At 23.5% G+C, this 25,944-nt stretch overlaps 1 protein-coding gene across 14 annotated transcripts in view; it reads right to left on the reverse strand.

Moving 5' to 3' along the window:
• Positions 1 to 25,944, reverse strand: part of LOC107073265 (uncharacterized) — a 183,405-nt gene that overhangs the window by 120,778 nt on the left and 36,683 nt on the right. Inside the window, exon 3 of one of the 14 annotated variants that reach the window (XR_016178963.1) lies at positions 19,451 to 21,181. The exons of the other annotated variants lie outside the window; for them this stretch is intronic. The gene's annotated coding sequence lies outside the window, so the exon portion shown is untranslated. Of the gene's footprint in view, positions 1 to 19,450; positions 21,182 to 25,944 lie in introns of those variants that run through there. 14 annotated transcript variants of the gene reach the window in all.

Below are 25,944 nucleotides of genomic sequence, written 5' to 3' on the forward strand. Positions count from 1 at the left end.
CTGCACCAGGTAAAACAAATTGTTTCTATTTTTTTTAATATACAAATAATTGTATATTTTACATATTACTATATATCAATTCAGATATTACTGTATTAAATATATATATATGAAGTAGTATAATTTTGTAAATGTTTTTTATAATGTCAATGCTTTGGTGTGTCATTTAATATATTAAAGTAATTCATTTTTTTCTTGTTAAAATATGGTATTTTATAAAATCGTATCAGATATTAAACAAATTAAATTTTATTTAATAGTTCCTTTTCTTTTTTTGGTAATTTCTCTTCTCGCACCTCAACAAAAAAACAAACAAAACCAATTTAATGATTTTAGTATTATCAGATTCACATGTCATATATGAATATGGACATTTCTATCATAATTATCCAGTCAACGTTGCCAGTTTGGTATTTTCTAGTGGTCTATTACAAATTTTACGAGTGCCATCATACGGTTCGTGTTGCTTAAAAATTAAATGTTCCTTTATTTTTTTTTTTTTTTTTACAAATTTTAATAACAAAAACATAGTCATTGAATTTTGCTTTTTTGGTTTTTTTTTTTATTACTTAGGCCAAACTATTATTGGCTCACGTAAAAATTGATTATGAGGTAATGACTAACAACCAAGAAATTCAGATAATGGAGAAATACACGAATAAGAGTAAATATTTTACTTATATTATGGTTTGTAAGTAGAATTTAAAATAAAAATAATGTTATTAATATAAAACGTATGTAAAAATCAAATAATTAGTTTTACATTATTATTGTTGTAGTTTTTGTCTGCATAGTTGGTGGTATAACAATATTACCAAGTACGTTAAGCATAATCTTATACAGTTTTGGAACAACGAATGATAGTCATCTGATATTACCATTACCTGTTAACAATGTTGTATATCCAGGACTTTTATATTATAGTTTGTTTATTTATCAAATAATTGGAATCTCCCTGGTAGTTTCACTAATCCTTGTTTTTTGTCCAATGTCTTGGGTTATGATACAGCACATATGTGGTCAGTTTCGGATTTTAATGTAAGTGTCTTGTATACTATTATATAAATATATAATTATTTTATTTAAATATAGTCATTATATAATTTTAATAAAATTAAATCTTTTTAAATAAATTTTCAATATTGTATTTGACTGTTTATTATTTCGTAAATATTAACCAGAGTTTGTATACCTTTTTTAGATTACACATACATGAACCATTTGTGAATAAGCCAAAACGTATACAAAAAGTTAAGCTTAACAAAACAAGCTTTGATGAAAAATATTGGATGGTCGGAATAATTAAATTTTATACAAGAATTACAAAGTTTGTAACTATTACGTTGCTAAATATAATTACTATCTAAAACTATTATAAAATTATTTATATCTTATGTATCTTATAAGACATATATATATAAATATACTTTATTAAGAAGTCATATGAGCTAAAAAATTCATAAAATACAAAAGGTACATATTATTAGATTCTGTATATGCTAGCATAATAAATTTTTCTTTAATTTTTTTTATAAGGTACGTTGAAACATATAACAATGTAATAAAGACAAATTTCCTAATCTTAGTATTTATATCGGTGGCAAATCTTCTCTTAGATTTCATACGTGTAAGTACAAACTTTTAAAAATCAAGAAAAAATATTAATAATAATATTAAAAACTTTTTGTATTACTGAAAATACTGTTTTATTTGATAATATATCAAATAATTTTATTGATTTTATTTTTAGATACTTAATATAACTTCCATTGTTGATAATATAAGGATAGTGATTGAATGTTTAATTCATTTAGTTGTATCATTATTTATTACATATATTGCTTTTTTTACCGGACAAATGCTCATAGATCATAGCGATGACACTGTAAAAGAATTGTAAGATATCTATAAATCTCTATAAAAATTATTTTTATTTAACTACTTTTTTAAAATCAAATAATTTCGTTCTTGTTTGTTTTCTTTTCAGATACAACATTCCATTTTTCGATCTTACGATAAAAACACAAAAATTGCTATTATTCGTTTTAACAAGGAGCATGAAAAATTGTGAACTTTCAATAGGTGGTATATTTGTATCAAAACTCGAAATATTTTCTGAAGTAAGTAGGAATAATTACTAATTAGAAAATTTCTAACGTTTTATAACGAGTTACTTTTGTTTCAGTTAGTGCAAAGAACATTTTCCTTTGCTATGGTGTTTTACAATTTTATATAAATAAAATATTAGATATATAGTTTAATAATAATTCGTATCACAAAATTTCCCTTTAATTAATAATTAATTTATTGTACACACTAATATCGTATATGATTGTCGTGAATATTAAAGATATTTTTTATCAATCATAAGTTGGTAATTTTTCTTTTTATTTAATAACGATAACATTTTCTAAACATAATTTTTGAAAAAGAAAAAAATATAACCGTTTTATTCATTAGTAAAAGGATCTTTTTTTTTACATACATCAGCATAAGTATTATAAACACTGATAATAAAATCTTTAAATTAAAAGGTTTACTTTGACGTATATTGATTTCTATTAAGCAAGTATCCTTTACGATGGTCGAACGTTAACTAAGAAATATTGCAATAAAATGAACCCTTCTGCGCATGTTATTTCAAATAGAAAAATATAAGGTAAAACTACCCTCTTTTAATTGTTGAGAAATACCAGGTGTATTATCGCTTATAAAAAATTTAAAAAAAAAAAAAATATAACAACTTTTGCCTTTCTTTGTATTATTTGAACTACAATTTTTCAAAAGGGGTGACAATATTTGAACGTTGCAATCGATAGATTGCAATCATTGTCGTACTATTTTTATATTAATAATTTACAGTAAGATATTACGAACTGTAATATAGGGATAATTAGAATACATAATGAAGAAAAAGGGGTAAAATTTGTTCCACTTCTTTGTTGTACTTGTTAGTTACTTGACCATGTCTCTAGAAGGTCTGACATACTTTCAACAACACTTTTTTTTCTCAAACAAATTTGTTAGATTTCTAATACGAGTTTTTCCTGATCAAAATCCCAATGGACAATTGTCCTTACTTTGTTCGTTAATTATTTATTTGTTACCATTAATTGTTCATCAGGTAAATTTATCTTTTGTATTTTTATTAAACTCATGTGGTTTTCTATTACCTAACAATATTACAATTTACAGTATGTAGCTATAATTGATTTGTATAAAATAATAATTATTAATTGGCATTAGGAACTCGAAAGTTCATTGGCGTGTATAAAATGATACAAGTTTCAATAACAAAAAAATTGTTATTAACAAATTATTTTTTATTTTATGTCAATAAATATATTAAAATGTGATCTGAAAATAACACTAAATTTTGGTATCTTTTATAAAATAATTTTATAAATTCATATATTACTAATCAACCTCTTATTTCTATTTGTTTATTTAATTATTTAATAATATTTACTAGATTGTATATTTTATTTTCTTGCTATTATATTTTTTATCTTAACAAACAAATAAATAATAAAAAATGTGTTTTATTATACAGTTTTATAAAAATATATATATATATATATATATACTTATTCAATTTAAGGACAAAATACTTTAATCTTTGTTCATTGATTTGTTAATTTTATTATAACACAATTAAAAATATTCCTTTAATAAAAATTTTAGGATTTTTCATTTACGATTTTAGTTTTATCAGATCTACACGTTAAATATGGAATTACTTCCATCTATCAAAATTTTGCAATCAATGGGACCATGTTTATACTTTCTCTCATTTTATTACAGAATTTATGTTAGCTTGACCGAGGTTCGTATTATTTTTTTCTTTTTCTTTTTTTTTTTCACAATAACCAAATTTTTGTAATACACAATTTTAATGTTGTAATTTTAGTTAAAAATATTAATAAATCATATTAAGCATGATTACGAGTTTATGAGACACAAGGAAGAATTTCAAATCATTCAAAAAAATACCAAAGCCAACAAATTATTTGTTTTCATTTTAGCTGGTACGTTTTTTTTGTTTTTTGTTTTTTTCTTTTACAAATTCAAATAAAATTAATAATTTCTTTATTTTATAACAATAAATATTAATCTCATTTTGTTTGTTTCAGTTTTAATAAATGTTGTATTAATTGTAATTATTTATCCAAGTATTTTGAGCGTTATTCAAAATATTTTTGGAACAACAACGGAAGATAATCATTTGAAATTACCATTTCCTGTTAATGAAGTATTAAATTCAGGACTGTTATATTATGGTTTGCTCATTTATCAATTAACAGCACTATTTATTACAAATATATTAGGTATCTTTCTTTCTTCATTCGCTTGGATATTACTGCAACACGTTATTGCTCAATTTCACGTTATGATGTACGTTTATATATTATAAAATATAAATTTATGAAATAAATTTTAATAAAATAATATTATAATTCTTACAATATCATATTACCAATTCAAAAAGTAACTACTTTATATTAAATTCACAATTTGTATTTAAATATAATTTAATTATATATTAAATATACTTCAAAATGTAACTACTTTATATATCAAATATAATTTATATTTGAATATATAAGTAATTACTTTTTGAATTTGTAATATTAAATTGTAAGAATTAATTTCTTCTTTTATTTTTTTTTTGTATTCTGAACGTTAACTGTACCTTACTGTGTTTTGTTTTTTTTTCAGATTTAATATACGTCAACCATTTAATAATAATCGTAAAGAAATACAAAATATTTGGTTTTTTACAACACCTGAGGAAGAAAATAATTGGATGATTGGTCTAATTAATATCTATACAAGAATAACAAAGTATGTTTGTAATAATTCTTAACAAATTAATTTTTAATTAATTTCCATATTAATTTTTGTTTGTTTGTTCAAAAAAGATAATTCTAATATTATTTTATTAAATATTTAATTAAAGTTTACTTTACTTTATTTCAAATGAAATTCAAATGTTGATTATATTATTTTCTTATTCTTTCATTTATTACATTATATTTTATGATTACATTTTTTTATTATTTTTTTTTTTTTTTTTATTCTGTTAAAGGTTCATCGATATTTTCAATAATATTGCTAAAGGACAGTACTTAATCGCAGTATTGTTTTCTATGTTAATAGTAATTTTAAATTTTTTATATGTAAGTAATATCCATTATAAATAATTATAAAGCATTGTTAATTAAACTTATGTTAGTTCTAAGTAATATAACTAGTACAAATTATTTATTTTATTATTTATTATTTGATTATGTAGATTTTTCAATTATCTTCTATATTTCAAAATATCAATGAAACGATTGAGTGCTGTATTTATTTGATTGGATCATTATTTACTGTATATATAACCTTTTATATTGGACAATTGATTATTAATTACAGTGATGATATTTTTAAAGAATTGTAAGGAATTATTATATACATATTTATAAACAACTTCAAATTAAAATTAAATGATTATAATTTAAATCATATTCTAACATTGTGTTAATATCTTATATTTTTTTTTTGTTTTTTTTTCTTTTAGATGTTTCATTCCATTTTACAATCTTTCTATAAAAACTCAAAAATTATTATTATTCGTCTTAACGAGAAGCATGAAATTGTCACAACTTTCAATAGGTGGTATATTCGTAGCAACGAACGAAGTTTTTGCAGGTGTAAGTACAATAATTATGTTACTATTATGTAAAATAATTTTTTCTAATATTCGTGTAATAATACAGTTTAATATATGTATATATACATATATATTTTTTTTTTCAGTTAATACAAAAAGCATTCTCATTTGCAACAGTTTTTTACTCCATATATTAAACGTAAACGAACCATATAAAAGTGGAAATATTATTATGCACTTGAAATATTCATTTGTGTTAAAAATATGATTATATTAAATTATTTTAGTTCATAAATATAATTATTATTATTTTATCTTGTTACTATATTTTATTAATTAAATAGTTTTAATTAAAATACAGATTTTCACTTTGTATATTATTCACTTATTTCATATCATATATATATAATAATAATATTAATATTATATATTATTATTATATATTAATTAATTATTATTAAATATTTATTATAATACTATATATTATATATTAATATAATTAAAATATAATATAATTAATATTAATATAATATATATACTTGTTATACTTTAACACACAAAAAAAGTAAAAAATTTATTGTATTTATTATCAATCAAATCAAATTGCACTGTAACATTGCACTGAACATATTGTCAAATCGATTTTTCCTTTGCAATACCTTCTAAACCCTTTATATATTCTTCTAAACATCTTTATCCTACCATAGCTAAACATTGACTGAAAAGAATTACTATAAACGAACAATACTGCGCAGGTTCCTCAAAATAATAATAATAATAAAAGAAGACAAAGTATACAGCACCCTAACCCTTTTCCTAATTGTTTGGGAATAACCACCTGTTTTTTTTACTTACACATGCATTTAAAATATTTTCTACTACAATGTTCAATACTACAAAGTTGCTACAAGTTAGAAATATTTGTACGCTTTTGATTATATTGATTTATTGTATCATTGTATGTACTATTATCTTTACATTGAAGTACTATTATCTTTACATGGTTTTTTAAACTCTACTATTAATTATAATGATCGGTTATTTGAATGCGCAATGTAAGAGGTGCGTTGAATTTCTTATTTGTTTCGATTCAGAAAAATACGAACCAGTTGAGGAAAAATGTCTCAAACAGAACTTAGTCACAACGAACAACAACAACAACAACACTTTCTACTTTCTAATCGAATAATACGATTTGTAATTGGTCTTTATCCCAATCGAAGTTATACTAATCAATTGTTTCGTTGTTTATTTGTAGCTGCTTGTATATTCCCATTTTCTTTTCATCAAGTAAAGACACTTTTTCTTTAAATTATATTGTTGCGCATTAGAATTATTTTTACGTTTTTTTTATCTTTTTTTTAATCAACATTATTACAATTACATTGAATAACAAATGTTATTTGAAATAATCGTATATAAATTATTATTAAATATTCACTTTTATGAAATATTTGATGAAAATACTTACAATATTTTAGCTCTATCAATTTTATTCATTAAACATGGATTTTCAATCAACATTAACCACGTTGCCAACTGTAATAATAGTTTTAGGTGTAAATTGTACCTTCATTGCATCAAATTTACAATTTGAAACAGTACGTATAATCATGTATATTTATCACTATAAAAATATAAATCTTATTTATTTAGATTTAAAAAAAAAAAAAAAAAAAAAAAGTTTAACAAGTTTAGAATGATTTTGGATTTGTAGACCAAGTATGTGGTCGCATATTTAAAATACGATTACGAGCACATTTGGGATGAAAATGAATTGTGCATATTAGAAAAATATACCAAATTAACGAAGATTTATACGGCTTTTTTTGTCGGTAAGTATTCATGTAAATAAAAAAAGAAAAAAAACAAATAATAAATATTTTCTTATACTGTGTTCACATTTTTCAGGTTTTACTATGCTCTATTACATTTCTATGACCATTCCAAGTATTTTAGGTGCATTAATGCATATTTTTGGATTATCAGAAAATATGAATTTAACTTTACCATTTTTTGTTAATAATATTTCGAATTCAGGATTGATATATTACAGTTTATTATTTTATCAAATTACAATACTTTTGACCATATCAACAATTGGTTGTGTAATTTATTTGATATATGTTTCATACGTACAACACGCATGTACACTTTTTAGTATTCTAATGTACGTTTATATTATTTAAATATTACTTTTTTTTTTTTTAATTATCTTTTTGTATTAAAAGTATCATACATTATGATATAATAATTATTTGTCAATTATGACAAATCATTGTAGATTGAAAATTCGTCGACCATTTGAGGATGAAAAATTTCTACAGAATTGTTGGCATAATAGTCAAACAAATAAAGAGGAATCAGAATGGATAATGAATATAATCAAAACTTATATAAGAATCACAGAGTTAGATTTATATCATCATCATTTTATTTTTTTTTTTTTACATTTATTTTGTCTAACAAAATTTAATTTTTCATTATATTTATATTATCATTTTTGTTTTGTTTTGTTTTGTTTTAGGTTTATATCATTGGTTAATAAATTATCAAAAATAATTTTTCTATTTGGAATGCTTTTTTGTATGATCTTGATTATGTTTGATATTATTTATGTAAGTAGGAAAATTAAAAATATATATATATCTACAGATTTAAAAAAAAAAAAAAAATTAAAATAAAATATTGCATTTCATTTGATAGTGTAGTATTTTATTTTATTTTTTGTATTAAGTATATATATATATATATATATTGTTGTATTATATATTTCCGAAATAATTATATAAAAATTTCTTTTCAAAGTATCTCTTTAACAAATGTTTTATATTTTTTGTTTTAAGATATTACAATTACAAGATATACTGCAAAAGAATATAAGAACGATATTGGAATGCTTTTCTTTAATATTTGAAACTGTATTCGTTATATACATTAATTTTTACTTCGGACAATTGCTGATTGATCATAGCAATGGTGCTTTTGAAGAATTGTATTGAAACTTTTGTTACATAAAATGATAACTTAATAAAATAATAGTAAAAACCATAAATTTTTCGTAAAATTCAATATTTCTTTTTAACAGGTGCCAAGTACCAATTTATATACTTTCTAAGAAAAATCAAAGACTATTGTTATTAATAACAATGAGATGTATGAAACCGTGCGAAATGTCAATTGGTGGATTATTTGCTTCATCTCATGAAATTTTTGCAGCAGTAAATAAAATAATAAATCAATCGTATATTAACAAATTTATCTAAGATGAGCAAAAATTGTTTTCAGCTCGTGCAAAGATCATTTTCTTTTGCCATGGCATATTACAGTCTGGTACAATCAACCTAATAATTAATAAACACAAACAAAATTATTATTTCTATTTTTTGTATAAGATGTTGAGACTACTTACTTCCCAAAGAAACATAAAATATTCTAACATGTATGAGGTCTACTAATATAAATCTTAAACAATATTAAAAAAACTTATATATTAAATATTTCTTTTATAACTTCGTATTATCATTCCATTATCTCTTAAAAAACAGTTTAAATAAACCTATAAGCACTTGGATTAATATTTGTTCACAAAGAAGCATACTTCGTGTATTCTTTTATACGATACATATTCCTGTATTAATCATGTTTTTCCAACACTACCAAGTATTTCCAAAAGATCTGTATTGCACTACGGTCAAAGGACAACTGAAAAAACTTGCCCATAGGCAGACACTACTGCGCATGTTACTGAATGTATAATATTAAATGTATAGCACCCCTTTTAATAATTATTGGAAATAACCACCTGTTTTTACCACCATCTGCCACCACCACCACCACCACCACCACCACCACTTATATGCATCTAAAACGTTTTGTAAAATATTTGATACTACAAAGCTGATAAAAAGTAAGTATTTGTACGTTTCATTATATTGATTTATATTATTGAGGTATTATTATCTGCACATTATTTTTTACACCTTCTAATTATTATAATGATTAGCTATTTGAATGCGCAATGCAAAAGTCGCGTTGGGTTTGTTTTATATTTCAACATAGAAAGCAAACACAGTTAAAAACAATGTCTCGAACAGGACTTTACATTTACGAGCAACATTTTCTACTTTCTAATAGAATAGTTCGATTTCTATTATGTCTTGATGTCAAAGTGAATTTAAACGATGCTGAAACTCGTAATTTTTTAATATTCATCTTCGTTTTTGTATTTTTTTTATATCAGGTAAAACATTTTCATTTTCTTCCAATTTTCATTTTATCTGTTATTGCGATATCAATTATTTTTATTTAAAATAATAGTTTACAATTTATTACACTTTATAATATTTTTTAAATATTTATTTTTTTATATTATTTTTTTTTAGTTATACCAAAGTTTTCAAATAACAATGGATTCTCAATCAAAGTGCAGCTTGATGCAAAACATATTTGCTGCTTTGGCTATTTCTAGTTCTTTTGGTGCAGTTAATTTACATATCTCAACAGTTAGTACTTTTATTATATTGAAAATTATTTAATAATATTAAACAACAGTTTTTTTTTTAATAATTACTAATGATCTTATTTCTTAGGTAAGAGAAATAATATTTAATATTAAATATGATCTGGAGAATCTTCATGACGAGAATGAATTGAAGATTACCGAAAAATATACGAGAATTACGAAAACATTTATCATCATTTTTTTAAGTCAGTTCTTTTTATATGTAACATAAAATATTTAATAATCATTGAATTAATTTTCAGGCTACATAATTCTTTATGGGATCTTATTAACAGCTCCAACTATTTTAAGTATATTCCTGTACATCTATAAATCATCAGACAGTGTGAAAATAACATATATTTTTCCTGTCAAGACTAATTACACAGGATTTTTACGTTATGGTTTTCTTTCTTGCCAAATAATAGCACTTTTTACTGTAATAATAATAACATGTGTGATTTATTCAACATATTTGGTTGCTATTCTACATGCCTGTACGCAGTTTAATATTTTAATGTATGCCTTTCACTTATATATATTATATATATATTTTTCATTTCTGTTATTTAAGTAAAAATAAATCATTATTTAAGATACAATTTATTGTAGATATAGAATACGTCAGAGATTTGCAGAAGATAAACGCATACAGATGAATCAGAATAATCAAAAAAATCAGGAAGATTCCAAGTGGATGATTAACATAATAATAAGATATACAAGAATCGCAAAGTTAGAATAATCGAAATGCATATTTAAATTTCTTATTTTGCTATCATTCAAATATTTGTTTCTTTTTTTGTTAGGTATGTTAATTTAATAAATAAATTATCCAAACAAGTTTATATTATTGGAATGTGTTTAAGTATGATCATGATCTTCTTTGATATTCTTTTTGTAAGTAAATCGTTAAGAGAGAATATATCTAAAATTAATTTAAATTAAAGAATAATTATTTACTTTTCCATGCAATGTAAAACTTGTTTTTTTTTTTTTTGTATAATGATTCGTTCAGTTATGCCTTCGTCATTTTATTATTAACGATATATTAATATTAAAAGTATAATTCTAATTACACATGTTTTATTTTTAGATTTTAGATTTACCAATGATAATGCAAAAAAGTACAAGTAAAATAATAGAATGCTTTCTAACAATTATTGGTTCAATATTTATTATATATATTAATTTTCATTTTGGACAAAAGTTAATTGATCATAGCAACAATGTTTTTGAAGAATTGTATTAGACTATTCTCCAACATTATTTTTAATATAGTTAAAATAATTACTTTAATATAAACAATATATATATTTTTAGTAAATATTGTCCTTTATAAGAAATAAATAAAATATTATATTTACAGGTGTCAAATACCATTCTATGTACTCTCAAAGAATAATCAAAAACTCTTGTTATTAATAACAATGAGAAGTATGAAACCAAGTGAACTTTCAATCGGTGGTTTATTTTCAGCATCTCATGAAATTTTTGCTGGGGTATGTAAGAAATAGATTACTCTTGAATAAGAAATTTATCTTAAATAAGAAATATTTTTTCTTTTTCAGATGATGCAAAAAGCATTTTCGTTTGCCATGGCATATTATAGTCTGATAAAGTCAAAATAATAATTAATAATTAGCAAAAATATTATTCGTTAATGTTGCATTGTAAATTATTCACTTCTTCCCAAAAAATAAAAGATGTAGTCGATTGTAGTCGTGAATATTATTAAGAACTTAAACATTAAAATATTATTTATAACTACCTATTATCATTTATTTCTTCCTTAAAACACAATTTCAATAAACATATCAGAACTTGGTTTAATTTTATTCATAAAGAAACACACTTTTTGTATTACTATATAGATCTTGTTTTTCCAACACTTACAAGTATTTTCAGATAATCTGTACTGCACTACGGTCAAATGGCAACTGACAAAACTTGCTTTGTAAGCAGGCACTACTGCGCATGTCACTGAATGTCTGAAATTAAATGTATAGCACCCCTTTTAATAATTATTGAGAATAACCACCTGTTTTTACCAACACCTGCCACCACTACCACAACTTACATGCATCTAAAACGTTTTAAAAAAAGGTTCTATACAACAAAGTTGCTAGGAGTACATTTGATTATATTGATTTATATCATTGAGATACTATTATCATTAGATTATTTTCTAAAACGTTCTATTTATTATAATGACTGACTATTTGAATGCGCAATGAAAGGAATGCGTGGGGTTCGTTTTGTTTTTCAAGATAGAAAACGAACAGTTCCAAAACATGTCTCGAAAAGGAGTTTACCTCTACGAGCAACATTTTCTTCTGTCTAATCGAATAGTTCGATTTCTATTATGTCTTGATGACAACGTGAATTTGCATGACGTAGAGATACGTAATTTTTTTATATTTGTCTTCGTTTTTTTGTTTTTTTTATATGAGGTAAAAAAATTTTCAGCATTTTTCCTCTTTTTGAGAATTAATTTCTTTTTTTTTTCTGATTAAAAATAATTGAGATAATACCTTCTTCTAGAAATTACTATTATAAGTAATTTAAATATTTTATTTTATCTTTAGATATTTATTGCTATACAATTTATTTCTGTTAATATTAATTTCATTTTTTTAGTTATACCAATGTTTTCAAATGACCATGGATTCTCAATCAAGGTGCAGTTTGCTGCAAAAGATTTTCTGTGCTTTATCGGTTTCCTGTTCTTTTGCTGCAGTTAATTTAGAGCTATCAACAGTTCGTATTTTTATTTTATTGAAATTTTTTATTAATAATAAACAAATGTTTTTTTTAGTATATTAGTGATGGTTTTGTTTCTTAGGCAAGAGATTTGAAATCTTACATTAAAAAAGATTACGAAAACTTACTGGATAAAAGTGAATTAAAGATTTCCGAAAAATATATGAAAGTTACAAAATTATACATCATAATTTTTTTGGTTTGTATTCTTATATAAAAACATACAGATACAAGTTTGTTAAGTAAATATTATATCATTTTTCAGGTCACGCATTCTTTTGCGCGATTTTAATAATTGCTCCAACTTTTTTAAATATATTCCAGTATTTGTATAGATCATCAGATAGTGTGAAAATAACATATATTTTTCCTGTAAAGACTAATTTCTCAGGATTTTTACGTTATTGTTTTATTTTGTGCCAAATAATATCACTTTTAATTGTATTAACAATAGCATGTGTAATTTATTCAACATATTTAGTAGCTGTTCTACACGCGTGTGCGCAATTTAAAATTATAATGTATGCCTCTAATTTATATTTTATATATTTGTTATTTCTCTTATTTGTTTAGGAATAAACAATTATTTAAAATATGACTTATTTTAGATTTAAAATACGTCAACGATTTGCTAAAGAGAAGTGTATGCAAAGGAATTTGGATTATTATGCAAATCAGGATGATATAAAGTGGATAATTAACATAATAATAAGATATACAAGAGTTACAAAGTTAGATTAATTCAAATTCTATTTACATTCTTTTGTAATAGTACTTTTGTTATCATTAAAATTGTCTTTGTTTGTTAGGTATGTAAATTTAATTAATAAATTATCCAAACAGGTTTATATTATTGGAATGTGTTTATGTATGATCATGATCATCTTTGATATTATTTATGTAAGTAAATCGTTAAAAATACATGTAACATTTAGTAGAAAAAAAAAAAAGAAATTACAATCATTTACTTCTTCATACTGTGATAGACTTTTTTTTTGCATTATTTATACTGGTTTAGTTATTCATTGGGAATTTTTTTAATAACGATTAGTTTTTATTAAGAGAATAACTCTAATGAATGTTTTATTTTTAGATTTTAGATTTACCAGCGATACTGCAAAACAGTACAAGTAAAATAATAGAATGCTTTATTACAATTTCTGGTTCAATATTCATTATATTTATTAATTTTCATTTTGGACAAGTGTTGATTGATCATAGCAACGATGTTTTTGAAGAATTGTATTAGACTATTCTCCAATATTATTTTTAATATAGTTAAAATAATTACTTTAATATAAACAATATATATATTTTTAGCAAATATTATCCTTTATAAGAAATAAATAAAATATTTTATTTACAGGTGTCAAATACCATTCTATGTACTCTCAAAGAGTAATCAAAAACTCTTGTTATTAATAACAATGAGAAGTATGAGACCAAGTGAACTTTCAATCGGTGGTTTATTTTCAGCATCTCATGAAATTTTTGCTGGGGTATGTAAGAAATAGATTACTACTGAATAAGAAATTTATCCGAAATAAGAAAAAAATTTTTCTTTTCAGATGATGCAAAAAGCATTTTCGTTTGCAATGGCATATTATAGTCTGATAAAGTCAAAATAATAATAAATAATTAGCAAAAATATTATTCGTTAATGTTGCATTATAAATTATTCACTTCTTCCCAAAAAATAAAAGATGTAGTCAATTGTAGTCGTGAATATTATTAAAAACTTAAACATTAAAATATTATTTATAACTTCTTATTATATTTATTTCTTCCTTAAAACACAATTTCAATAAACGTATCAGAACTTGGTTTAATTTTATTCATAAAGAAACACACTTTTTGTATTACTATATAGATCTTGTTTTTCCAACACTTACAAGTATTTTCAAAGAATCTGTACTGCACTACGGTCAAAAGGCAACTGACAAAACTTGCTCTATAGGCAGACACTACTGCGCATGTCACTTCATGTACAATATAAAACTTATAACACCCTTTTTCCTAATTGTTGGGAAAAATCAACTGTTTTTACCACCCCCTGCCACCACCTGCTACCAACACCACAACTTGCATACATATGAAAGGTTTGATAAAATTTTTAATACTACAAGGTTGCTTGAAATACCTATGATTATATTGATTTATATCATTGAGGTACTATTACCATTAGATTATTTTCTAAAACCTTCTAATTATTAAAATGACTGGCTATTTGAATGCGCAATGAAAGGTATACGTGGGGTTTGTTTTTTATTTCAACATAGAAAACGATCAGTTCAGGACAATGTCTAGAACAGGGCTCAATCTATTTGAGCAACATTTTCTTCTTTCTAATCGAATAGTTCGATTTCTATTATGTCTTGATGTCAAAGTGAATTTAAATGATGCTGAAACTCGTAATTTTTTAATATTCATCTTTGTTTTTGTATTTTTTTTATATCAGGTAAAACATTTTCATTTTCTTCCAATTTTCATTTCATCTGTTATTGTGATATCAATTATTTTTATTTAAAATAATAGTTTACAATTTATTACACTTTATAATATTTTTTAAATATTTATTTTTTTTATATTATTTTTTTTTAGTTATACCAAAGTTTTCAAATAACAATGGATTCTCAATCAAAGTGCAGCTTGATGCAAAACATATTTGCCGCTTTGGCTATTTCTAGTTCTTTTGGTGCAGTTAATTTACATATCTCAACAGTTAGTACTTTTATTATATTAAAAATTATTTAATAATATTAAACAACAGTTTTTTTTTAATAATTACTAATGATCTTATTTCTTAGGCAAGAGAAATAATATTTAATATTAAATATGATCTGGAGAATCTTCTTGACGAGAATGAATTGAAGATTACCGAAAAATATACGAGAATTACGAAAACATTTATCATCATTTTTTTAAGTCAGTTCTTTTTATATGTAACAAAAAATATTTAATAATCATTGAATTAATTTTCAGGCTACATAATTCTTTATGGGATCTTATTAACAGCTCCAACTATTTTAAGTATATTCCTGTACATCTATAAATCATCAGACAGTGTGAAAATAACATATATTTTTCCTGTCAAGACTAATTACACAGGATTTTTACGTTATGGTTTTCTTTCTTGCCAGATAATAGGAATTTTTATTGTATTAATAATAACATGTGTGATTTATTCAACATATTTGGTTGCTATTCTACATGCCTGTACGCAGTTTAATATTTTAATGTATGCCTTTCACTTATATATATTATATATATATTTTTCATTTCTGTTATTTAAGTAAAAATAAATCATTATTTAAGATACAATTTATTGTAGATATAGAATACGTCAGAGATTTGCAGAAGATAAACGCATACAGATGAATCAGAATAATCAAAAAAATCAGGAAGATTCCAAGTGGATGATTAACATAATAATAAGATATACAAGAATCGCAAAGTTAGAATAATCGAAATGCTTATTTAAATTTCTTATTTTGCTATCATTAAAATATTTGTTTCTTTTTTTTAGGTATGTTAATTTAATAAATAAATTATCCAAACAAGTTTATATTATTGGAATGTGTTTAAGTATGATCATGATCTTCTTTGATATTCTTTTTGTAAGTAAATCGTTAAGAGAGAATATATCTTAAATTAATTTAAATTAAAGAATAATTATTTACTATTTCATGCAATGTAAAACTTGTTTTTTTTTTGTATGATGACTCACTTAGTTATGCCTTCGTCATTTTATTATTATCGATATATTAAGATTAAAAGTATAATTCTAATAGACATGTTTTATTTTTAGATTTTAAATTTACCAGTGATAATGCAAAAAAGTACAAGTAAAATAATAGAATGCTTTCTAACAATTATTGGTTCAATATTTATTATACATATTAATTTTCATTTTGGACAAAAGTTAATTGATCATAGCAACAATGTTTTTGAAGAATTGTAGGAAAATATTCTAGTATATTATATTAAACAGCTATAAAATAATTACGTTAATAAACGCGATACAAGATTTTTATCAATGATTTTCCTTTATAAATAAAATGAAATAATTTATTTACAGGTGCCAAGTACCAATCTATTTACTTTCTAAGAAAAATCAAAAACTCTTGTTATTAATAACAATGAGAAGTAAAAAACCAAGTGAACTATCAATCGGTGGTTTATTTTCAGCTTCTCACGAAATTTTTGCTGGGGTATGTAAGAAATAGATTACTGCTAAATAAGAAATTTATCTTAAATAAGAAACATTTTTTTTCAGCTGATACAAAAAGCATTTTCATTTGCCATGGCATATTACAGTCTAATAAAGTCAACATAATAGTAAATAAAAAAGAAAAATATTATTCGTTAGTAATGCATATAAAAATATTCACTTCTTCCAAAAAAACAAAAATGTAGCCACATGTATGAAGCCTGTTTGCAGTCGTGAATATTATATTAAATATTTGTATAATAAAATTTCTTTTAGAACTTCTCTATTTCATTCTTCTGTTTCTTAAAACACAGTTTAAATAGAAATTCAAACACTTAATTTTGTTCACAAAGAAACACACCTTTTTTATGACAGCATAGGTCTTGTTTTTCTAACACTTACAAATATGCTTAAAGAATCTGTACTGCACTACGGTCAAATGGCAACTGACAAAAGTTGCTTTGTAAGCAGGCACTACTGCGCATGTCACTGAATGTCTGAAATTAAATGTATAGCACCTCTTTTAATAATTATTGAGAATAACCACCTGTTTTTACCAACACCTGCCACCACTACCACAACTTACATGCATCTAAAACGTTTTAAAAAAAGGTTCTATACAACAAAGTTGCTAGAAGTACATTTGATTATATTGATTTATATCATTGAGATACTATTATCATTAGATCATTTTTTAAAACGTTCCATTTATTATAATGACTGACTATTTGAATGCGCAATGAAAGGAATGCGTGGGGTTTCTTTTTCATTTTAAGATAGAAAATGAACACAGTTCTTAAACATGTCTCGAAAAGGACTCTACCTCTACGACCAGCATTTTCTCTTTTCTAATCGAATAGTTCGATTTCTATTATGTTTTGATGACAAAGTGAATTTAAATGTTGCTGAAATTCGTAACTTTTTAATATTTATATTAATTTTTGTATTTTTTTTATATCAGGTAAAACAGTTTCATTTTAAAATTTTTATATAATTTAAAATTAGTTTTGTTTTTTTAGTTATATCAATGTTCTCTGATGACTATGGATTCTCAATCAAGGTGCAGTTTGCTGCAAAAGATTTTAACTTGTCTGGCGATTTCTTGCACTTTTTGTGCAGTTAATGAAAAGCTCTCTACAGTTTGTATTTTTATTACATAACAACTATTTAATAATATTATACAAAACTCACATTAATAAATAATAATAAATCTTCTTTTTAGGTAAGAGATTTAGTTTCGCATGTTAAATATGATTTGGAGAATCTTGTTGACGAGAATGATTTAAAGATTACCGTAGAATACATAGAAGTTACAAAATTATACGTCATTATTTTTTTTGGTCAGTATTCTTACATAAAACATATATATGATAATTTTTTAAATAAATTCGATAGAATTTTTCAGGTTACTTATTCTGTTATGCAATATTAGAAACAGCTCCAACTGTTTTTCATATATGCTTGTTAATCTATAAATCATCAGACAGTGTAATCATACCATACATATTTCCTGTAATCACCAATTTCTCAGGATTTTTACGTTACGGTTTTATTTTGTTCCAAATGATAGTACTTTTTACTATAGTAACAATAACATGTGTGATTCATTCTACATACTTGGCTGCCATTCTACATGCTTGTACTCAATTTAAAATCTTAATGTATGTCTTTTACTTATATATTTTACATTTAATATTCATATTATTTTAATGTAAATATATAATTACTTAAGAAACAACTCATTGTAGATTTAAAATACGTCAACAATTTTCAGAAGAGAAATGCATGCAGAAAAGTTGTAATAATTATACAAATCAGGAAGAAACAGAGTGGATAATTAACGTAATAATAAGATATACAAGAATCACGAAGTTAGAATTATTAAAACGCTTTTTCAATTTTTTTGTTTTTAAATAAAATTATTAAAAAGTTTGTTTTCTTTGTCAGGTATGTGAATTTAATTAATAAATTATCCGAAAAGATTTATATAATTGGAATAATTTCATGTATGACTTTAATTATCTTTGATATTATTTATGTAAGTAAATTATTAAAAATATATTTTAAATTAATTTAAAGTGAACAATTATTATTTACTTTTTCATGTAATGTAAAATGTTTTTTTTGTATTCTCATCTGATTATTTATACTTTCGAGATTTTATTATAACCGATAAATTACTATTAAGACTGTCTTTGTAATAAATATTTCATTTTTAGATTTTAGATTTACCAGTGATAATGCAGAAAAGTATAAATAAAATAATAGAATGCTTTTTAATAATTTTTGGTTCAATATTTATGATATATATTAATTTTCATTTTGGACAAAAGTTAATTGATCACAGCGACAATGTTTCTACAGAATTGTAGATAAATATTATCCAATATTATTTATAATATAGTTAAAATAATTACTTTAATATAAACAATATGTATATTTTTGGCAAATATTATACTTTATAAAAAACAAATGAAATATTTTATTTACAGGTGTCAAATACCATTCTATGTACTTTCTAAGAAAAATCAAAAACTCTTGTTATTAATAACAATGAGAAGTATGAAACCAAGTGAGCTTTCAATCGGTGGTTTATTTTCAGCATCTCATGAAATTTTTGCTGGGGTATGTAAGAAATAGATTACTACTGAATAAGAAATTTATCTTAAATAAGAAATATTTTTTTTAGCTGATGCAAAAATCATTTTCTTTTGCCATGGCATATTACAGTTTAATAAGATCAAAATAATGGTTAATAATTATTAAACATATTATGCGTTAGTAATGCGTATAAAAATATTCACTTCTTCCAAAAAACAAAAAACGTAGTCACATGTATGATACCTGTTTACAGTCGTGAATATTATGAAAGATATGTATAATAAAATTTCTTTTAGAACTACTCTTTATCATTCTTCTGTTTCTTAAAACACAGTTTAAATGAACATTTAAATACTTAGGTTAATTTTATTCACACAGAAGCACACCTTTTTTATTACAGCATAGGTCTTGTTTTTCTAACACTTACAAATATGCTTAAAGAATCTTTACTGCACTAAGGTTCAATGGTAACTGACAAAACCTACTTTGTAAGCAGGTACTACTGCGCATGTCACTGAATGTCTGAAATTAAATATATAGCACCCCTTTTAATAATTATTGAGAATAACCACCTGTTTTTACCACCACCTGCCACTATCACCACCACTTACATGCATCTAAAAGGTTTTTAAAAATAGTTCAATACTAAAAAGCGGCTTGAAGTACATTTGATTATATTGATTTATATCATTGAGATACTATTATCATTAGATTATTTTCTAAAACGTTCCATTTATTATAATGACTGACTATTTGAATGCGCAATGAAAGGAATGCGTGGGGTTCGTTTTGTTTTTCAAGATAGAAAACGAACAGTTCCAAAACATGTCTCGAAAAGGAGTTTACCTCTACGAGCAACATTTTCTTTTGTCTAATCGAATAGTTCGATCTCTATTATGTCTTGATGATAACGTGAATTTGCATTACGTAGAGATACGTAATTTTTTTATATTTCTCTTTGTTTTTTTGTTTATTTTATATGAGGTAAAAAAATTTTCAGTATTTTTCCTCTTTTTGAGAATTAATTTCTTTTTTTTTCTAATTACAATAATTGAAATAATACTTTTTTTTTTTTAAATCACTATTATAAATAATTTAAATATTTTATTTTATCTTTAGATATTTATTGCTATACAATTTATTTCTGTTAATATTAATTTCATTTTTTTAGTTATACCAATGTTTTCAAATGACCATGGATTCTCAATCAAGGTGCAGTTTATTGCAAAAGATTTTCTGTGCTTTATCGGTTTCTTGTTCTTTTGCTGCAGTTAATTTACATATCGCAACAGTTAGTATTTACATTATATTACAATTATTTAATAATAATAAACAACAGTTTTTTTAATAATTAGTAATGATGTTGTTTCTTAGGCAAGAGATATAATATCTAATATTAAATATGATTTGGAGAATCTTCTTGACGAGAATGAATTAAAAATTTCTGAAAAATATGCAAAAGTTACAAAATTATACATCATTATTTTTGTTGGTTAATATCCTTTTATAAAACATACAGATAATAATTTGTTGAATAAATTCGATATCATTTTTCAGGTCACCTATTCCTTTTCTTGATTTTAATGATTGCTCCAACTTTTTTAAATATATTCCAGTATTTGTATAGATCATCAGATAGTGTGAAAATAACATATATTTTTCCTGTAAAGACTAATTTCTCAGGATTTTTTCGTTATTGTTTTATTTTGTGCCAAATAATATCACTTTTAATTGTATTAACAATAGCATGTGTAATTTATTCAACATATTTAGTAGCCGTTCTACACGCGTGTGCGCAATTTAAAATTATAATGTATGCCTTTAATTTATATTTTATATATTTTTTATTTCTCTTATTTGTTTAGGAATAAACAATTATTTAAAATATGACTTATTTTAGATTTAAAATACGTCAACGATTTGCTAAAGAGAAATGTATGCAAAGGAATTTGGATTATTATGCAAATCAGGATGATATAAAGTGGATAATTAATATAATAATAAGATATACAAGAGTTACAAAGTTAGATTAATTCAAATTCTATTTACATTCTTTTGTAATAGTACTTTTGTTATCATTAAAATTGTCTTTGTTTGTTAGGTATGTAAATTTAATTAATAAATTATCAAAACAGGTTTATATTATTGGAATGTGTTTATGTATGATCATGATCATCTTTGATATTATTTATGTAAGTAAATCGTTAAAAATACATGTAACATTTAGTAGAAAAAAAAAGAAATTACAATCATTTACTTCTTCATACTGTGATAAACTTTTTTTTTGCATTATTTATACTGGTTTAGTTATTCATTGGGAATTTTTTTAATAACGATTAGTTTTTATTAAGAGAATAACTCTAATGAATGTTTTATTTTTAGATTTTAGATTTACCAGCGATACTGCAAAACAGTACAAGTAAAATAATAGAATGCTTTATTACAATTTCTGGTTCAATATTCATTATATTTATTAATTTTCATTTTGGACAAGTGTTGATTGATCATAGCAACGATGTTTTTGAAGAATTGTATTAGACTATTCTCCAATATTATTTTTAATATAGTTAAAATAATTACTTTAATATAAACAATATGTATATTTTTGGCAAATATTATCCTTTATAAAAAACAAATGAAATATTTTATTTACAGGTGTCAAATACCATTCTATGTACTCTCAAAGAATAATCAAAAACTCTTGTTATTAATAACAATGAGAAGTATGAGACCAAGTGAACTTTCAATCGGTGGTTTATTTTCAGCATCTCATGAAATTTTTGCTGGGGTATGTAAGAAATAGATTAGTACTGAATAAGAAATTTATCTTAAATAAGAAATATTTTTTTTTCAGATGATGCAAAAAGCATTTTCGTTTGCCATGGCATATTATAGTCTGATAAAGTCAAAATAATAATAATTAATTAGCAAAAATATTATTCGTTAATGTTGCATTATAAATTATTCACTTCTTCCAAAAAGTAAAAGATGTAGTCAATTGTAGGAAGCCTGTTTGTATTCGTGAACATTATTAAAAATTTAAACATTAAAATATTATTTATAACTTCTTATTATCATTTATTTCTTCCTTAAAACACAATTTCAATAAACATATCAGAACTTGGTTTAATTTTATTCCTAAAGAAACACACTTTTTATATTAATATATTGACCTTGTTTTTCCAACACTTAGAAGTATTTTCAAAGAATCTGTACTGTTTTACGGTCAAAAGGCAACTGACAAAACTTGCTCAATAGGCAGACACTACTGCGCATGTCACTGATGTATATTATTAAATGTATAGCACCCCTTTTAATAATTATTGGGAATAACCACCTGTTTTTACTAACACCTACCACCACTACCACAATTTACATGCATCTAAAACGTTTTAAAAAAAGGTTCTATACAACAAAGTTGCTAGAAGTACATTTGATTATATTGATTTATATTATTGAGATACTATTATCCATACATTATTTTTTAAAATGCTCCATTTATTATTATGACTGACTATTTGAATGCGCAATGCAAAAGTCGCGGTGGTTTCGTTTTATATTTTAAGATAGGAAACGAACAATTTTAAAACATGTCTCGAAGAGGAATTTACCTCTACGAGCAACATTTTCTTTTTTCTAATCGAATAGTTCGATTTCTATTAAGTCTTGATGATAAAGTGAATTTGAATGATGCTGAAACTCGCCATTTTTTAATATTCATCTTCGTTTTTGTATTTTTTATATCAGGTAAAAAATTTGAATTTTCTTATCACTTTTATTGTGTCTATTCTGATTTATTTCTTGTATTTTTATTTGAAATAATAGTTTATAATTTTTTACTATGTTTAATCTTTTTAAAACATTCATTTTTTCTAATATTAATTCTCTTATTTTAGTTATACCAATGTTTTCAAATACCTATGGATTCTCAATCAAGGTGCAGCTTGATGCAAAAGATATTTGCTGCTTTGGCTGTTTCTTGTTCTTTTGGTGCAGTTAATTTACATATCGCAACAGTTAGTATTTACATTATATTACAATTATTTAATAATAATAAACAACAGTTTTTTTAATAATTAGTAATGATCTTGTTTCTTAGGCAAGAGATATATTATCTAATATTAAATATGATTTGGAGAATCTTCTTGACGAGAATGAATTAGAAATTTCTGAAAAATATGCTAAAGATACAAAATTATACGTCATTATTTTTTTTGGTTTGTATTTTTATACAGAACATACAGATATTAGTTTGTTAAGTAAATGTGATATCATTTCTCAGGTTATATATATCTTTACGGGATTTCAATGACAGCTCCAACTGTTTTTTATGTATTTCTGCATTTGTATAGACCATCCGACAATGTAAACATACCATACATATTTCCTGTAAAAACTAATTTCTCAGGATTCTTACGTTATGGTTTTATTTTATGCCAAATAATAGAACTATTTACGTTGTTAACCATAACATGGGTGATTTATTCAATGCATTTGGTAGCCGTTTTACACGCGTGTGCGCAATTTAAGATTTTAATGTAAGTCTCTCACTTATATTTTATATATTTTTTATTTCTGTTATTCAAGTAAGATTGAATAATAATTTAAGATACAAATTTTTCTAGATATAAAATACGTCAGAGATTTACAGAAGATAATTGCATACAGAAAAATTTGGATTGTTATGGAAATCAGGAAGAGTCAAAGTGGATAATTAACATAATAATAAAATATACAAGAGTTACAAAGTTAGACTTTTAAAAATTCTCTTTTAATTCTTTCAGAATAATTATTTTGTTATCGTTAAAATATTTGTTTTCTGTGTTAGGTATGTAAATTCAATAAATAAATTATCCAAACAGATCTATATTATTGGAATAACTCTATGTATGATCCTTATCTTCTTTGATATAATTTATGTAAGTAAATCGTTAAACGTATATCCTAATCTTAAAAAAAAATTAGAGAATTATTAATTACTTTTTCATACAATGTAAAACTTTTCTTTTGCACTTTCTTTTTTTTATTTATAATTTCGAAATTTTACTACTACCGATAAACTGATATTAAAAGTATCATTTTAATTATTGTTTTATTTTTAGATTTTAGATTTACCAGCGATACTGCAAAAAAGTACAAGTAAAATAATAGAATGCTTTGTTTCAATCATCGGTTCAGTATTCGTTACATATATTAATTTTCATTTTGGACAAGTCTTGATTGATCACAGTAACGATGTTTTTGAAGAATTGTAGGAAAATATTATCCAATATTATTTATAATATAGTTAAAATAATTAACTTAATGCAGACGATATAAATTTTTGACAAATATTATCCTTTATAAAAAACAAATGAAATATTTGATTTACAGGTGTCAAATACCATTCTATGTACTTTCTAAGAAAAATCAAAAACTCTTGTTATTAATAACAATGAGAAGTATGAGACCAAGTGAACTTTCAATCGGTGGTTTATTTTCAGCATCTCATGAAATTTTTGCTGGGGTATGTAAGAAATAGATTAGTACTGAATAAGAAATTTATCTTAAATAAGAAATATTTTTTTTTTCAGATGATGCAAAAAGCATTTTCGTTTGCCATGGCATATTATAGTCTGATAAAGTCAAAATAATAATTAATAATTAGCAAAAATATTATTCGTTAATGTTGCATTATAAATTATTCACTTCTTCCAAAAAGTAAAAGATTTAGTCAATTGTAGGAAGCCTGTTTGTATTCGTGAACATTAATAAAAACTTAAACATTAAAATATTATTTATAACTTCTTATTATTATTCATTTCTTCCTTAAAACACAATTTCAATAAACATATCAGAACTTGGTTTAATTTTATTCATAAAGAAACACACTTTTTGTATTAATACATAGATCTTGTTTTTCCAACACTTACAAGTATTTTCAAAGAATCTGTACTGCACTACGGTCAAAAGGCAACTGAATAAACTTCCTCTATAGGCAGACACTACTGCGCATGTCACTGAATGTATAATATTAAACTTATAACACCCTTTTTCCTAATTGTTGGGAAAAATCAACTGTTTTTACCACCCCCTGCCACCATCTGCTACCAACACCACAACTTGCATGCATATGAAAGGTTTCATAAAATTTTTAATACTACAAGGTTGCTTGAAATACCTATGATTATATTGATTTATATCATTGAGGTACTATTACCATTAGAT

The sequence above is a fragment of the Polistes dominula genome, unplaced genomic scaffold, assembly GCF_049000335.1.
Source record: "Polistes dominula isolate Pdom_NZ unplaced genomic scaffold, Pdom_raw_medaka contig_27, whole genome shotgun sequence".
Taxonomy (NCBI): domain Eukaryota; kingdom Metazoa; phylum Arthropoda; class Insecta; order Hymenoptera; family Vespidae; genus Polistes; species Polistes dominula.